This window comes from Schistocerca cancellata, chromosome 9 (genome assembly GCF_023864275.1).
Source record: "Schistocerca cancellata isolate TAMUIC-IGC-003103 chromosome 9, iqSchCanc2.1, whole genome shotgun sequence".
Classification (NCBI taxonomy): domain Eukaryota; kingdom Metazoa; phylum Arthropoda; class Insecta; order Orthoptera; family Acrididae; genus Schistocerca; species Schistocerca cancellata.
The window spans coordinates 192,343,306-192,362,203 of record NC_064634.1 but is presented as its reverse complement, the minus strand read 5'-3'; the positions used below and the strand labels follow the sequence as shown (position 1 = coordinate 192,362,203).

Sequence of the window (18,898 nt, the reverse complement as noted above, 5' to 3'; positions counted from 1 at the left end):
AACTATTAATAAATATTATGCAGTCGCATAAGCGATTGGTACTCCTAATTTGCTATGACAAGACATTACAATACCGCACAGAAAGAATTTAAAGATTTAGTAAGCAATGAAGGAGCAAAAAATTACAAAGATCGACAGACGGGACTCATTGTTCTGTACATCAAGAAGCACTTTGTGCTACATTTATAGGCGCGGGACACAGGAAGAAACTAAGGGTTCAATCAGCAAAATTTCTGAATGCGTACGCAGGGTGTCAGTTGCAACAGTTCGACAGAACTGAACGGAGAGTATGGAGGCTTTATATACCACTGCAAACTACGTTGGTTAAGTCAAGAGGCATGCGCGGGACGATTTTTCGGTTTGAAACTTGTAATTGTTGAATTTATGAAAAAAAAGGAGTGCGGGAATGAAAATTAGGACATCTGGAATAAAATGCAGACCTCGCATTTTAAATGGACTTGACTGCAAACTGCCCTCTTTAAGACAATGCAAGTTGAGAAGCAGCTTCTTTCTGATTTGATGGGGATGCATTGCGTTGTAGAAGGGACACATTCTGACAAAAACAGTCCAGTTTCCTAAGCTCACTGGCGATAAGAAAGTCTGGTTTGAAGAATTCACTGTGGTCTTGAAAAAATTACAAGGATCGTTTCCTAAACGTTTTGAGGGCACTGCCAATCTTGCATCTGTTTTCGAGGCTGTTTTTCGTATCAGTTGAAAGTGCCTCTACAGATGTGGAGAAGCAACTGAACTGCAAGGTAAATCCCGTTTTAAAGAAAAATTCCTTTAACATTAAAACTGTCCAGGACGTCTACATTGGTTTCCTCAGGTAGTTTCCCCGTCTCCATAATTAGGATGTAAGAGTGCTACAGAAGTTCAACCAACATATGTGTGTGAAAAGAATTTTTTTCGATTCTGAAACTAAATACGTCACAATTACGCAGCAACCCGATTGCGAAAATCGGCGAAATTTTCTTCGTCTTTCCGTACACCGAGAGTTTGTATCAGATTATGTTGTCTTCAGCGCGCCAAAAATAATTCAACAATACTGAAAGTTTGCTTTGTTTTTTATCTGTCTTGTTGAGAAATGTGAAATACAGAACAAAGTCGTACACAGTGCCACCGCATTGCAATTTAAGGGGCTCTGGAAAGGTTCAATATCATGAAATCTTCAAGTTTTACTTTTTTGCGTTTTTAAAATCTACAGACTTTCCCCTTTCAATTGATTTATAATTTATTCAGTTCACAAGACTACAACTATTTTTAAAATATTTTTTAAACATGTTCTCCATATGCGTGACCCACTGTGGCGCTGTTAAACTGCTGTCAAATGATGTACTCATGAATCTACATGCTTTCCTCTGCATCTTTATGACGAGTACGCTGTGGAGGCTCCCGTCTTCCAGAAAAACAGAATGGCGTGACCACATACGCATACGTTTGACGAACACTCAGGCCCCTATCGTAGCTTGAGTAGCCAGTTAAATTATCGATATTAATCCCATCAAAAATGTGTGGAACTATTTGGAACAGCGAGTAAAACGTAGTAGTTAGTATGCCTGCAAATTAGTAGCTCTACAGAGTCTAAGCATCAATGAGTAGCTTCAACTGGATATGGTACACGTGAAGAAACTTCTAAATTCTCTTGCTCGCCGAACTGATGCGATTAGCAAAGGTAAAGGCGCTTTCGCGCAGTATTAGTGTGTGTATCTTGGGGGTGAATAATTTTTTGTCCGGTGTGCTTATTAGGTGGAGGCAAAGACCGTAAGGTATATGCCACTCCCCCCCCCCCCCCCTTCCCACACAAGCGTACATTGGGGATCCTTGATTCTATTTTGGAAAACTGGCTGGTAAATCACAGGACCGTGATACAGAAGCCTTAAGGATCACGAACCTGGCATTATTCTATAAAGTAACGGAATATTGAGCAACTGTTTTCTACAGGAGTAACTACGTGCTTGGGGTGAATGTTCAGTTATAGGAAGGAAAACATTGTGGACAGGCTACAGCTCTGTCTCACTGCCTTCTCAGCTACTGCTTTCCTTTCATTTCTTTCGACTCTTCGAACTGCAGTCTGGCTTCTCCAAGAGCTGTAAATAACCTTCCTCTCCCTGCGTTTTAACCCTGATACCTTCAAAATTTCGAAGAGTGTGTTCAGTTTCACCTCTAACTCAAGTCGAAGGGACATTACTGCCACCCGTGTCCCTGCATTTCTCCGGAACCCAAAATTACCTTCCCTGAGGTCAGCTTCATTCTGCAAACAATTCGCGCCAATACTTTGCAACCATCAAATAATAAAGACACAGTTCGATAACCTTCCCACATGTTAGTACATGGCATCTTTGGAACAAGACTCACTACATTCGTCTTGAAATCTGAGAGTATTTCGCCTGTCGCATGTATCTTGCATACCAGGTGGTATACTGTTGTCATGGCTGGCTCTTCCGAGGATTTCAGTAATTCTGGGGGACTGTCGTTTACTCCAGGGGTCTTGTTTCCACATACACCTTTCCCAGCTCTATCAAATTTTCCTCACATATTTTCCTTCTCTATTCTTCCACAGACTAAGCTTGTGCTCAAGTCTCCAATGACGTCGTCGACTGAACGTTGAACCCCAATCTTCCTTCCTTCCAAGAAACAGGTGATATGGAAGACTTTGACAGTTTCCCATGTTTACCGCCGGACTGACAAAAGAAACTAGTGTAGAGTGAGATAGTTTACCTTTTAAGGAATAATTTTATGGTTTGTGAAAGGTATGTATGGTTTTGCGAAGATGAATGATCGCATAAATAACCCGATGCCACTGTGCATACAGGAGTATAAATACCGCGACAGATACTAGAAATAACCTGCGGTGGCTGTGTAGCGAGATAAAAGCACTGTTATAAGGGAACCGCGTCACTACCAAATATAGAGCGCGGCTACTGCCAACGATGCAAGTCACATCACGTACGTCGAATCAGGTCACGCGCTCGGTGGGATGGACGGTAATCAGCGGGCAGCCAGCGAGGAGGATCAAGCCGCAAGGCCCGTGGGCGGGCGGCGGATGACAGCGAGGCTAATCTTAAACAGCTCCACCAGGGGGCCTGTGCGGGGGTTCCTTATACAGGATACCTCTCTCCACACCGAGTAACATCTAGCAGCTGGTCGATTAAGAAGAAGACCTCAGCGTACTGCAACCCTAACAGCACGAGGACGCTGACGGTTGTTATTTCATGTGATGCATTTAGTAGGTCCGAAGTTGATTGACAGCTTTTAATGTAAAATACCTATTAACACATCACGTGGGTCCACTATGCTGTAAACCACACGATATTTTCAAAATAAACAATCATCAGCGAAAATTACCTGTCGTTAGCAGGAACAACACAGTTTGACGAAATTTCTTGTCATATCTTACATGCTTAAATCGGAAAAAAAATTTCGAAGTTTGGAAAAAAGGCTTCCTCTGAGCACGAATATAGGATCCGTATAAACAATTTGGCGAAGTTAATTGATGGTGACGGTGATAGTGATGGTTCTAGTGGTAGTGGTAGTGAGACGGGAACATCGCAAGAGCTAGTTTAATGGCCAGTTTAAGACCATGCAGAAGTCATAGGTTCGCTTCCCAGTGATGATTAAAGGACTTATCTATATTTACAACAGATGGATGTCCAAGATAGTGGATGGTATTTCGGTCGATCATTCTCACCATCCTTCTTGTAGAAGGGTGTGACCTGTGCTCTTTTCCAAGCAGTAGAGTCAGTTTTTAGTCCCAGTGGTGCATGATATATTATGGTTAAAAGAGGGACTAACTGAGAAGCAAATTTTGTATACAATCTGGTAGGGATTCCATTGGGCCTGGAATTTTGTTCAATCTTAGCAATTCCATCGGTTTCTCAGGCTCACTGACGCTAGTGCTTAAATCACTCATTTTTGCTGTGGCGCGGACTTTAATCTTAAACAGTGCTACTGGCGTTTCCTTTGTAATGGGACATTTGAAAACAGGGTCCAACATTCCTTGCTTTTGCTTTGACAGCCTCAATTTGACTTCGCTTTTCATCCATGAATGTCTGGACAATAACTCTGATGTCTAGCCTCGCGGCCTAGTCATAAAGCAAACGATAGGTCGCGCGACCGAGTCCCGGGCGGTCTACGGAACATTTCAGTTTGTCTTTAGCCTAGCCTCCAGCTATCAATGAAGTGAAGAATCGTGAGAAACGACGCATAGTTCTGATTCCACACTGAGTTGTAGTTCCCTTTTCCCCAGTAGGATACATATCTACTGAATGTTGGGCAGTTATTCTTCTGAAACTGAGTCGCAGTTTTTCCTTGGTGGGAGGGGGGAGGAGACCTGAAATGGACAGCTCTCAGCCTCGGGAGACCAACTGAGGAGTTACTCACAGAAAAAGACAAAATCATGATCTGAGTAGCTGAAGAGCGAGTCCAACCTCTTAAAAACTGCGCTACCTTGTTCTATACGAAATGTTTAGTGAAGAGTACACGCTACTGTAGATCAAATCAAAATTATTGTTGGTAATGTTGAGATTATCAGCCGAGATCACCTACTGTTCAGCACAGAGGATTTTAGGTGGTTTCCTGTCAACATAACGTAGTTTTTCAACTGAAATACACGATTTGTAGATCGTTTCTCGTAAATCATTACGGAAATATCAGTAATAATAAAATACCAAAATTAATCAAGATCCAAAAAAAGGACGTCATATAAATTCTGCCCATTCCGAACTGCTATGATTATTTCATTTCACCGTTTATTTTTGGCTTTTTGCTTTCGTATTTTTTTGCTTTATGCTATCCTTTCGCATTTCAACACTATTCCTAATCATGAAATTCATTGTATTGGGATATGTTGCTTGGAAGGGCGCCTGCTTTATACACTCCTGGAAATTGAAATAAGAACACCGTGAATTCATTGTCCCAGGAACGGGAAACTTTATTGACACATTCCTGGGGTCAGATACATCACATGATCACACTGACAGAACCACAGGCACATAGACACAGGCAACAGAGCATGCACAATGTCGGCACTAGTACAGTGTATATCCACCTTTCGCAGCAATGCAGGCTGCTATTCTCCCATGGAGACGATCGTAGAGATGCTGGATGTAGTCCTGTGGAACGGCTTGCCATGCCATTTTCACCTGGCGCCTCAGTTGGACCAGCGTTCGTGCTGGACGTGCAGACCGCGTGAGACGACGCTTCATCCAGTCCCAAACATGCTCAATGGGGGACAGATCCGGAGATCTTGCTGGCCAGGGTAGTTGACTTACATCTTCTAGAGCACGTTGGGTGGCACGGGATACATGCGGACGTGCATTGTCCTGTTGGAACAGCAAGTTCCCTTGCCGGTCTAGGAATGGTAGAACGATGGGTTCGATGACGGTTTGGATGTACCGTGCACTATTCAGTGTCCCCTCGACGATCACCAGTGGTGTACGGCCAGTGTAGGAGATCGCTCCCCACACCATGATGCCGGGTGTTGGCCCTGTGTGCCTCGGTCGTATGCAGTCCTGATTGTGGCGCTCACCTGCACGGCGCCAAACACGCATACGACCATCATTGGCACCAAGGCAGAAGCGACTCTCATCGCTGAAGACGACACGTCTCCATTCGTCCCTCCATTCACGCCTGTCGCGACACCACTGGAGGCGGGCTGCACGATGTTGGGGCGTGAGCGGAAGACGGCCTAACGGTGTGCGGGACCGTAGCCCAGCTTCATGGAGACGGTTGCGAATGGTCCTCGCCGATACCCCAGGAGCAACAGTGTCCCTAATTTGCTGGGAAGTGGCGGTGCGGTCCCCTACGGCACTGCGTAGGATCCTACGGTCTTGGCGTGCATCCGTGCGTCGCTGCGGTCCGGTCCCAGGTCGACGGGCACGTGCACCTTCCGCCAACCACTGGCGACAACATCGATGTACTGTGGAGACCTCACGCCCCACGTGTTGAGCAATTCGGCGGTACGTCCACCCGGCCTCCCGCATGCCCACTATACGCCCTCGCTCAAAGTCTGTCAACTGCACATACGGTTCACGTCCACGCTGTCGCGGCATGCTACCAGTGTTAAAGACTGCGATGGAGCTCCGTATGCCACGGCAAACTGGCTGACACTGACGGCGGCGGTGCACAAATGCTGCGCAGCTAGCGCCATTCGACGGCCAACACCGCGGTTCCTGGTGTGTCCTCTGTGCCGTGCGTGTGATCATTGCTTGTACAGTCCTCTCGCAGTGTCCGGAGCAAGTATGGTGGGTCTGACACACCGGTGTCAATGTGTTCTTTTTTCCATTTCCAGGAGTGTATTATCACGCCATAAAAGAAGTGGGTGGCAAATCCTCTTTCAAGAATGCTGTGAGGTGTTTTACACATCTGCAACACAATGTTACACTTACGATTTTTTTCCCAGTTGTTAGCAATTACTCACGGAAAGCACTGTACTTCAGTCTGCCTCTCGCAGTTGTTCGAATTTTTTGTGACGAAATACTTGGATCTCTTTCAAAACATACTGCAGTGTGTGTGTGACAGATCCCACTGTAAAGCAGGATTGAAAAGAAAAGCTGAAGAAAGCTGTAAAAAGAGACCCTGTACGTATTTTTTGAGAATAACCTACCAGTTGAACACCAAGGCAGAATATTAAAAGTTGCAGAAACTTAAATGAGAGAAACAGCGAAGTAAAACAGCAACGCTAGAAACTCATATCTTATCGTAAGCGGACAGGCAAGGTGAAATTTTAATAGTTTTCGAGTCTGCTTCGCACCGAAAGTGACGATTAAATGTGACGAACTGTCTAGCTTTTTTTTCGTGCCTCTCAGACTGGAATAAGAAACATGTGACAACATGACAACTTGAGATAATTTGGAGGTCCGGATCTGAGTCCCGACTTGGCATAGCTGCTATTTATTCAAAATATGTTAACGTACTGAGGAATATACATAGGATGCTACAGCGTCCACCATCAGACTTCGTAAATGTAGTGACAGTTTATGTTCAAAATTTAAAAGGTGTGTCTGGCTAGGAGGTTCTTTACCATCAAAACTGGTCTCAGTCTTCCTACAGGAATTTTCTGATCTATAAACTAGGAAAATAAAAAAAAACAATAAGGGTTCATGGAAAATATCTGTACCATCCTCCTTTGCTGATGACTTTGTACTATCCCTCTACTCGTCGGTGTACGAACCACTGCACGAACTGCATACTATATTTGTTTTCAGTTCGTCCTGTAAGCTTCACCATTTGAATATGGTACGCATGTAGGTTGTATCCTTGCACTACTCTCCACACACATACGGTGAACTGTTCACTTAGCAGGCGCTGTGGCGAGGAAGCTGCTTAAATATTGGTTGCTAAATGTACGGGTCACTTCAGCCTCAAAATCTGGTGGTCTCACGTCACGCCTACTACCAGTAACTTGCTGAGGGCGCAAATTCCGTTTTCCGCAAGCGTCCCTGAGTTGCAGCAAAGATACTGTGGTGCGGCCGTCTTCTGTTAGGGAACTGATTTGCACAGATACGAAGAGCTGCTCTTCCCTTTCCCCTAGTATCATAGTCACACACAATGACGTCAGTTAGCTCGTCAAATACGTACTTCCACGTATCATTGAACAGCAACGGCAAGAAAACCTGAATTCACGACTAGTAAGATGCCCGACACTGAAGTTACAGTATTACATGTGAGGCTGAGTGACAGGACTGGAACGAATCCACAGACCAACCTTGTTAGTGTTGAATTTTCTCACGTCGAGAAATCAGAAGGGGTGATCTGTTTTACTCGCTAAAAATTTTCTAAAGCTAAGATCGCATAGAAATTTCTTTATTTACAAGCAGCCGGTTTCGACAGACTTGGTTATCTTCAGGTCTGTAGCATAGTGGATATATATGGAATATATCTCACATCATAGAAGTTTTAGTTTGGCATTACAAGAAACGGAAATGGAACTGTGCATTTACAAACGTTCAAAAATTTTTGTTATAACACGTGAGGTCCAACTCAAAATGAACACATTTTATAATACAAATTTTGAAGGTCTTTACATTTAAAGTTCCATATCCGTTTATTGTAATGCCAAACCAAAGCTTCTATCTCAAACATTACGTCATAACTCATGATATGAGATATATTCCATGTATATCCACGTCCGTAGCTCGTGGTGTTGTGGCGCCGGCACGGTAGCTCAGCATGCTCGGTCAGAGGGTTAGCTACCCTCTGTAATAAAAAAACTGAGGGAACGGATCAACAAAGAACATGAACGGGTGTCATCGCACGTCCGTCACGAACAAATTCATCGACCAATAAAGAGCAAAATGACATTAAAAAAAAATAAGTATCTAGCGTTGCTACCTCTGGATCACAGGGTCCCGGATTCGATTCCCGGCCGGGTTGGGGATTTTCTCTGCCTGGGGACTGGGTGTTTGTGTTGTCATCATCATCCTCATCATGCGTGACAGTGGCTAGATTGGACTGTGAAAAAGTGGACTTTGTACGGGTGCTAATGATCGCGTAGTTCAGCGCCCCATAAGCCAATCATCATCGCCGTCGTCGTCATGTATATCCACTATGTTACAGACCTGAAGATGACAGCAAAGTCTGTCGAATCAGATTGTTTATAAATGAAGAAATTTTTATGCGATGTTGGCTCAACAAAGTTTTTAACCTAATTGGGAGCTGCGCAACAGGTCTCTGCGTGGCGGTGCGCGTTAACTCATAAACGGCGGACAGAAACGTATAAAGTGATCCTTAACAACATACAATCGTTCTTGTATGATTTACCATCCCTGAAAGTCTGTCGGTGAGCTCCTGAAACACCTTGTATTCCTTCCTCAACTGTATATCTCACAAAAAGACCATGAAGATAAAATTATAGTTATTACAGTTGACACGGAAGCTTACCAACAAACGTTCTTCCCGCAACTATTCGGACTAGAAAAGTGACATTAGCACACAAGTTCCCTCCGCCAAACAGTAAGATGGCTTGCAAAGAGCAAATGCACATGTAGAAAAGACAGGAGCGTTATCTAATGGAAGGTGGGCGGATGTAATTAGGAAACATGCAGTAGCAACACGATAGCGAATAGCGGACGATATGATCTGCAGATGGTCTTTATCCACTAATCGATGTCATGTGGCAGTTGATTGTGAATCCTGTCGTTTACAGTCTGGGTGCAGTGGGGATAATAACTGACATCTCCACGAGCCATGGAAATTATTTTGTTACAGAATTAAGTTATAAAAACCGTGCCTCGCGGTGTTGTGTGTCAAGCAGACGAGAGTGAGACGGAACTTGCATATCGTCATTACCTCCGTACAGGGGTAATTTTGGTCGAGATTATTTTTAATGTGACGACTTTCACATTGTAATTATTTGTGGTTATCAAAACGGTGGTGACAAAGGGTTTGTAGAAGAACGCCAGGAGCGCAGGGACACCTTCCTGGGAGGTAGTTGGTGGTTAGGATCGGATAGGTAACGGCAATCTAAACAGAACTAGCTTAAAATACAGCTTTTTGTAGGAACAACCGTTTAAGGTGGCGATATAAAATAGTGGCCATCCTGAAAGTCTAACGAATTTTTTAAATAGGACCCAGCATGGTCACTCACACTCACCTTCTGTCGGTGCCCTGGAGCAGTCAACACCTAGCGTCCGTGTAGCCAGTGTCCATCACTGAGGACCTCGCTGTAACCGCCATGTCGGTGAAAGTCCGGGTCCAGTCTGAGGCCTCACGCGTTTATGGCAGTAGTGAGAGCCTTTGAAAATCAAGAAAAGTAGAACCTCGGTATCCGGCCTTCGATTAAGTGAGTCCTCTGATTGTTCGACCCTGTGTCCGACCATCCGTGTGCGGTCTGCACCTGACGGCGTGCCAGCATCATCGATGGATTTCACTCCTGTCACTACAGGTGTCGGTCCGAGTCATGCTCCTCACGCATGCTCGGTTGACACACTGCTGTACGGCCAGACTGTTCGCTTTACTGTACTCTTTAATCTGCTGTTTTATCTGTGCGCTTTGTAACTTTATTGCTGTATTCCTTTTAATTTTAAAGTTGCCGTGTAATTTTATACAGTTTATTAGGAACTGATCAAGAATTGTTGGCGATTCTAAATATGGCTAAAAATGATCAAAGGAAACTCGTGGGCACAATCGAACAGAAACTATGTGTTCTGCAAAGACTTGACTAACGTGAGCCAGCTACTAAATTAGGCTCTGAAATGTGTGTTGGAGTGACAACGATGCAGCGCGAAGTAGCCGTGCGGTTTGAGGCGCCATTTCACGGATTGCGCGGCCCCTCCCGCCAGAGGTTCGCATTCTCTCTCGGGCATGGGTGTGTGTGCTTTGTTCTTACAATAAGTTAGTTTAAGTAGTGTGTAGGTCTAGGGTCCGATGACCTTAGCAGTTTGGTCCCTTAGGAACTCACATTTGTGACAACGATTAAAGTTTGGAAAAATAACCGAAAAGATCTCTAAGCTTTCTTCACTGTAGATGGTGAAAATACTTTAAAAACTAGAAAATCATTGACGGAATCAAAAGTTGAGCTCTTGGATGACGCTGTGAGGGTTTGATTTTGTCAGGAAAGACTTTAAGAGGAATCCTCTTTTAGGCCCTATCATAAAAGAATAAGTTTGTCGTAGCAAACTCTTCCGATTGATATCCAGCCTGCTGTTGTAGAGGAATGGTTAGCGGATGACCATGCTGCTGCTGCTGCTGCTGCCAATGAAGAATTTGATGATCAGATCATCGATCTTGTTTTGCAACGGTACAGCGTTGAGCTACTGGAGAAGGAAAAATACGAAAACATCAGTAACTCTGCAGCTTTCGGAAATGTCCTCCAACATTTGTAACAACAGACAACCGCTACAGCTATGTACATATTGTGGGCAAAGAAGTGGAATGATGCAGCCCAAACTGAACGTTTAATAAATGGAAATAAAGAGCATTTTACATTTTCAAATAGATTTTCAGGGTCTAAAACTTTATTTCCCATTTTCTTTATAATAAATGCATTTTTAAGTTAATTTTGTTATTACATTTTTTTAAGCTCTACAAATGACTTATTTCATTTTCCTCTGTTTATCCGGCCGTCTTAGGGTTCCCCTTGTCCCAAACGTTTAATGGAGGATCTATTGTATGTCGTTCACTATGTTTTTTGCGCGACGTAAGTGAAAAATTTGGAAATTTGTGGTAAGGTCTTATGGGATCAAACTACTGAGGTCATCGGTCCCTAAGCTTACACTTTTCTTAATCTAACTTACACTAAAGACGACACACACACACCCATGCCCGAGGGAGGACTCGAACCTCTTACGGGAGGAGCCGCGCGGACCGTGACAAGACGGGCCAGACCGCGCGACGACTTAAGTAATCTAAGTGGTTTATGCGATCAGAAGACAACTGCCGGCCGTCGTCTGCATAACGCGGCGAGATGCTTCGGATTACCGAACAGGTGACATGCCATCATGTTCCACTATTTCTCCTTATTGCTGATTTTTCACTCTTTCTGGCTCGCCTCAACTCTATAGTGGCTTCATCGGTATAGTTCCACAAATTTTATTTTAAATGATACTTGATCACACGTATAATCGGATAGTCAATATTAGTGCACTCTTTCTTCCCGATCTGAATGCTTAACACTCTTTTTAGATTTGTTTGTTAATCTTAAACGCAGAATACATTTCGATTAATAAGGAAAATTTGGGCTCTTCCCATTGTCACAACTGTGATTCCGCCCTCCCTGTTCACCTAGTTTGACCGTTCCTGGTCACCTTCATCCCCATGATAAGCTTTGATTAATCGACGTGGAATCTATAGATTGATCCACGCCAGTAGCTAGGATCGAAACGGACGCTTCCCAGGCGCCACCATACTGCATCACCTCCTTAGTTTCCTGTACCAAAGGAAGTGAGGGGACAGGCGAGTTGTACCAGCACGCTCGTCACAACAGAAAACAACGGACCGTCCTGTCAATCCCTCATACGTGCTTGGTCCGTCAATATTTACTCAGCGCCAGTAGCCAGGATGCAGTCAGGTCCGGGCGGGTGGCCAAAAAGCGGAATGTAAACAGCAGCCTTCCACATTGGCCTCGCAAAAATATTTGAGTGTTTCATCAACGGAGGCAACGACGCCTTGAGCGATCAAACGCGGTGTAAATATTTGTCTCAGCCTGGGGCCCGGGCGACGAACCCACTTTTAGCTTTTGAATCACGCTTTTTAAAACATTTGCAATACAAAGATTTTATTTTTGTCTAGGCGCCGTTGCTATTTATAATGGTCTCGAGTTTTACTCATCAGAAGCAGTGTTGTAAGTAAACAGGACGTTAAACTGAAACCTTACACGCTTTGCATTTTCGGGGCACCTGAAGGATGAAACCACAAAGAACTCAGTGCCAGGAAAAGTTTGGTGGAAAATTTGGAACAGGAATTTATAAGTTTGCAACATCAATCTCGCAGTTACAGTCGGGTCCCTTTTCTATTTCAGCTTTCCGTAATAATGAGAAACACCCACTGCACTGCAATCTTAGTCAGTCTATCCGAAATATTCTTTTTCATGTTTTCTCCGAGTCGGAATCGCAATTGTTCTTTTAGCATCAACTGGACGGAGAAAATTACATCAGTTAAGAAATTTAGCGAATCATTTGCAACAGTAGAATGTTTTACATCATATCGCTATCTTTAACTGAGTACATCCTCACTACGTACAGAGTTATTGCGTAAATGTAGGTTAAGTTAGCACAAATGCGAACTTTCCTTCCTTCGATTTCCGGCGTTTCCATTCCTTCAAACCTACCTGTTTGTCATAGGCACCATTACGTAGAAAATGACGAGGTTCAGTTTCATTCTACCGCCACGTCGTGGGAAATACTAATTGACTCAAGGAGGTAAAGCCAGTGTACCACAAACAAATCTAGAAAAACATGACTCCACGAAACCTCCGTTTCATCAGTAGTTTTAGTGGGAATAATTATACATTCGCAAATAATGCTAAAGTGCCGTTCGCATGGTATATGTACATCCACTGCTTTGCCTTTACGTATGATAGATATTATTTCTTACTCCTCGTGATGTCATACATGATTGTACGAGTAGGATCTACCAGCACTATTTTATGTGCCTATGTTACCGGCATCGAGCATTTCGAGATCCTTTTTTAATGTGTTGCAGCTCTCCAGTCGAATCCACGCGGAAACACTTAGTGGCAAAAGGTACGGGTACAATTAAGATCTACAGTACAGCCTGTGTGCAACCGCTGAAGCTTGCTAGCTGACTTCAAGCTTACTGGCTGTCTTCACCACACAACAAAGTTATCGATGCCAATATTCATTAACTTACTGGTTGAGGTTGTGGATTTACTACGTTGTGGCATCTGCAATTCCCCTAACTGTACTCTTGGCGTTTTTTGTAGTTTTATCCACATCTTTAATGTTTTCTCATATCTCAGTGGTTGTGTGTGTGTGTGTGTGTGTGTGTGTGTGTGTGTGTGTGTGTGTGTGTGTGTGTGTGTGTGGGAGGGGGGGGGGATATTATCGACCTATTATCTGCTCTAGTGATGATAAAAACTTCCCATAACCCTCAAGAGCGATCTTTGAATTTCACGATTATTTATTCTATTGCAGGATGCTGTTATTTTTTTCAGTTATTCATGTTTCCTAATGGTGGTGTTCCAGTGCCTCACTTGAGGTAAATTTCTATTACGTTGAACATTGTTTCCATCACTGTGATCTTTATACTAATTTTTGAAGATTTTGTTTGATATGGGTGTTTACTCTTTAGGTCATCGTTGGTAACCTTTCGTGACCCGCGGACTTGATTCACACACATTCTTAAGCACGCAGGCCGCCTCGTCAGGTGATGCGACAACAGCGCTCAAAACGAAAAAAAATCGAAACTACACCATCCGTGACGTTATGTATATGCCGTAGTGCACTGATATGAATAGCACTCCTTTCTCGCCACACCATGCCAACAAATTATGCCTCAAAACACGCTTTTATGAGAGTACACGCAATTTTATGTTCATCTGATCTTAAATTGTTTACGTTTATTTACATGTCTGAACATTGTTTCTTTACTTACGACGTTTCAGAAAAGCTGTCTTAAAAATTTCCGTTACAGAATTCTGCAACGCCGTTAGTAAAGAAACGATGTTCACGACACGCAACTAAATGTAATCATGTGTGGGATGCCTGCCATCTTGAAATGTCGTAACGGAAAAATAGACGCCTATAAAAGCACGTGGTTGCACCTCATAAATGAATTCAGTATCAACTGTTGCAGTGTTCTAATACGTCCACAACGGACAAGAATTATTTATTAACGTTAATACGAGAAAGGATAGAAAAACGAAATTCGACAATGAGATAGGCAGTTCCAGTCGAAAGGCAACTGGGAGTAACATTGCATTTTTGGGTACGAGGCAGCTCATTCGAATGTTTGAAATTTAGTGTTAATATCCACAAACAATATTAGAAAGCGTTTTTTAAATAATTGTCCAAAAATACTTATGATGACTGATTGCACAGTCGTGGGTTGTTTCTGTTACTTTAAATAAAAACAACGCGAGAGACCCCCCCCCCCCGGAAATTCTTCCACGGAACGGCTTGTAACCAATCGAGGAACGGATCCGTGCCGCTAGTCGCCTGTTGCCCACACTTTCTTTCGGTAACACAATTCATTCCATGGTTCATCTAGCATTTCAGCAGTGATCGTATTGTTTTTGTTTGTTAGCCCCTGAATTGAAGCCAGCCTATGTATACATTTAATCTTGCCAATAAACACACCTGTTCCATCCAAAAGATGGGTCCCGGAGTCTTGTGATCGCACAACATAACCCTTAGTACCATCCACGGCACTTAACGCACACCTGACCGATCATGATATGCACAGCACTACATTTTCTTTCCTTTTGGAGCCGATCCCACTCAAGAACATATTTTCGACACTGGTATTTTAATTATAGACTATGAGGCAAACAACACCAAACAACCGCAATTTAGCACCCTCGACTGCGGTTGTTGGTTAGAAAATCACAAAATTAAAAACGTGGTATCACACAGCTCCTCTACAGCAGTGGTTCCAAACAGGTGGTCCGCGGACCCCCAGGAGTCCGCGAGCTATGCCAGAGGGGTCTGCAAGATGCTATCAGAATAAAAAAAAATATTTAATATATTTCGTATGATAACAGACTTTTTGTTCTGTCCGCTTCCTGCATGAGCAGAGCTTTACCGAACGCTAACTTCTGCGACTAGCAGGTTTTGAGCAATAATCAAAAATTTAACAATAACAATGATGGCTAAATTGAAAAAGTTCTAAGCTCAATATTTTTTCAATAATGAATATGTCAATGTTTTTTCTAACAAGGGAACCTCCCCATCGCACACTCCTCAGATTTAGTTGTAAGTTGGCACAGTGGATAGGCCTTGAAAAACTGAACACAGATCAATCGAGAAAACAGGAAGAAGTTGTGTGGAACTATGAAAAAACTAAGCAAAATTACAAACTGAGTAGTCCATGCGTAGCATATGCAACATCAAGGATGGCCTCAGCTCAGGTGCGCCGTGGTCCCGTGGTTAGCGTGAGCAGCTGCAGAGCAAGAGGTCCTTGGTTAAAGTTTTCCCTCGAGTGAAAAGTTTAATTTTTTTCTTTTCAGACAATTATTATCTGTCCGTCCGTCCAATGCGAGGTAACTGCGCCGTAGTGGGGGGACGCTACACACAAACGGAAAAAATTGAAAACGTTAAAAACATGTGTTTTGACAGAGCACAGGGAAAACTGTGCGACTGTAAAACTGTTGCATTCATTTGTTGCAGTTTATGTGACAAACTATTATGTTTTCATCACTTTTTTGGGAGTGATTATCACATCCACTAGAAAACCTAAATCGGGCTAGGTAGAAGAATCTTTTTACTCATTCGCCAAGTGTACAAGTTAGGTGGGTCGACAACATATTCGACTGCAACGGTCGCAGGTTCGAATCCTGCCTCGGGCATGGATGTGTGTGATGTCCTTAGGTTAGTTAGGTTTAAGTAGTTCTAAGTTCTAGGGGACTGATGACCACAGATGTTAAGTCCCATAGTGCTCAGAGCCATTTGAACCATTTGACAACATATTCCTGTCATGTGGCGCACATGCCGTCACCAGTGTCGTATAGAATATATCAGACGTTTTCCTGTGGAGGAATCGGTTGATCTATGACCTTGCGATCAAATGTTTTCGGTTCTCATTGGAGAGGCAAGTCCTTTCGTCTACAAATCGCACGGTTTTGCGGTGCGGTCGCAAAACACAGACACTAAACTTATTACAGTGAACAGAGACGTCAATGAACGAACGGACAGATCATAGCTTTACGAAAATAAAGAAAAACTTTTCACCCGAGGGAAGACTTGAACCAAGGACCTCTGGTTCGGCAGCTGTTCACGCTAACCACGGGACCACGGCGCTCCTGAGCTCAGACTATCCTTGATGGCGCCTATCTTGCTCATGGACTACTCAGTTTGTATATTTTGCTTATTTTTTTCATAGTTCCACACAACTTCTTCCTGTTTTCTCGATTGATCTCTGTCCAGTTTTTCAAGGCCTATCCACTGTGCCAAATTATAACTAAATCTGAGGGGGGTGCGATGGGGAGGTTCCCTAGTAAGTACCAAAAATATAAAACGTATAAAAAGACTCTTAATTTGGCTTTTTAGGTACTTGATACTGTGATGTGAGAAGGTACCAAACGTGCTCGATGAGGGGATCCTCGAGAAAATTTTGTTGGGAACCCCTGCTCTACAGTATATATCAATATAACAGCCATTAAAAAAGAACAAATGGTTGTCGATAAATCAGTACTTACGATACAGATCCTTGCGATGTTCCACAGATTGGAGGTGTCGGCTGGTGTCTGAGGCGTTCTTTCTTTTTTTTCCTTTCTTTCTTGATTCTTTTCGTTTCCTTTCTCACAGATCACAGTATGGTAGTCGTAAAGAACAGAAGAATGCGTGTAGCGATGCTCTCGATGGCGTGTGTACTTGGTTACTGTCCTCGCGAGGTTCAGTCCTTTTCGGATGGGTCGGATGGGTTCGGTTAGTCGTGAGCGCGAGAGAGAGACAGACAGACTGGGAGCGTTACGGGTTCATGTCCCGGTCGCGGCACATGCTGACGTGGCCGGGCGGCCGCCTACGGCTGCTTCAGGAAGTGCGTCGAGACGAGGCGTAGCGTGAGCATGGGGGGGCCCCGCCCTCTCCGCCGCCTCTGCCGCGCACCTGTTACGCGGCCGTCGCTACCTGCCGCTCACCGCCACCTGTCAACACAAACAACAACACACCGTCAGTAAACTGAACGTGGACTGTGCTGTGTAGTGTGAGCATGGGACCTCCCTCGCCTCCGGTGTGCACCTGCTACGGTGCCATCGCCACCTGTTGCCCACCGCCACCTGTGAATGCAACAACAACAGGAGCGCACCTGTTAATCTGATGCTCATCGCCAACTGTCAGTAGCAACAACAATAACAATACATTAGCAACAACAACAACAACAACAACATGGGTTCTCAATCGAGGTGTCGGAGTTGGAGCCACCTTGAAATTATTGTTAGGCAAGCATATTAGGCTTTCTGGAAGAGGTTTCTGGGCTGACCTGAACAGAATGCCATTTTTGATGAGGTCACAGAATGTTTCTCACAAGGGAACCTCCCCATCGCACCCCCCTCAGATTTGGTTATAAGTTGGCACAGTGGATAGGCTTTAAAAATACTGAACACAGATCAATCGAGAAAACAGGAAGAAGTTGTGTGGAACTATGAAAAAAATAAGCAAAATATACAAACTGAGTATTCCATGTGCAAGATAGGTAACATCACGGATAGTGTAAGATCAGGAGCGCCGTGGTCCCGTGGTAAGCGTCAGCATTTGCGGAACGAGAGGGCCTTGGTTCAAGTCTTCCCTAGAGTGAAAAGTTTAATTTTGTATTTTCATACAATTATTATCTGTCCGTCCGTCCGGCAAATGTTTTGGGTCCCATTGGAGAGGCAAGTACTTTTGTCTACTAATCGCACGGTTTTGCAGTGCGGTCGCAAAACACAGACACTAAACTTATTACAGTGAACAGAGACGTCAATGAACGAACGGACAGACCATAACTTTGCGAAAATAAAGAAAAACTTTTCACTCGAGGGAAGACTTGAACCAAGGACCTCTCGCTCCGCAGCTGCTCACGCTAACCACGGGACCACGACGCCCCTGTGCTCACGCTATCCTTAATGTTGCCTATCTTGCGCATGGACTACTCAGTTGGTATATTTTGCTTATTTTTTCATAGTTCCACACAACTTCTTCCTGTTTTCTCGATTGATCTGGGTTCAGTTTATCAAGGCCTATCCACTGTGCCAACTTATAACTAAATCTGAGGGGGGTGCGATGGGGAGGTTCCCTTGTCAGGAGATTCGGATGCAAATAATAGTGCCGTGGAGCTCTACTGCAATACAGCACAAAAGTTACGCTTTGCTAGTTAGTTAGTTGCGCGTTCCATTGATCAATCCCACGGTACGGTAGCCGTTATGATGTGGAACGTGGGAAGTGCACAAGAACAGCACATGTGAAACAAAATTTTGTAATATATATGCTGGGTGATCAAAAAGCCAATATAAATTTGAAAACTTAATAAACCACGGAATAATGTAGATAGAGAGGTAAAAATTGACACACATGCTTGGAATGACATGGGGTTTTATTAGAACCAAAAATAAAAACAAAGTATTGCTAGACGCGTGAACGATCTCCTGCGCGCGTCGTTTGGTGATGATCGTGTGCTCAGCCGCCACTTTCCTCATGCTTGGCCTTCCAGGTCCCCAGACCTCAGTCCGTGCGATTATTGGCTTTGGGGTTACCTGAAGTCGCAAGTGTATTGTGATCGACCGACATCTCTAGGGATGCTGAAAGAC

General features: G+C 43.9%; 1 long non-coding RNA gene across 2 annotated transcripts in view; it reads right to left on the bottom strand.

The window, feature by feature from the left end:
* Positions 1-18,898, bottom strand: part of LOC126100349 (uncharacterized) — a 529,383-nt gene that overhangs the window by 82,706 nt on the left and 427,779 nt on the right. For both annotated transcript variants that reach the window (XR_007522153.1, XR_007522152.1), the window contains one exon: positions 16,814-17,260. This is a non-coding gene — a long non-coding RNA (uncharacterized LOC126100349). The remainder of the gene's footprint in view (positions 1-16,813; positions 17,261-18,898) is intronic.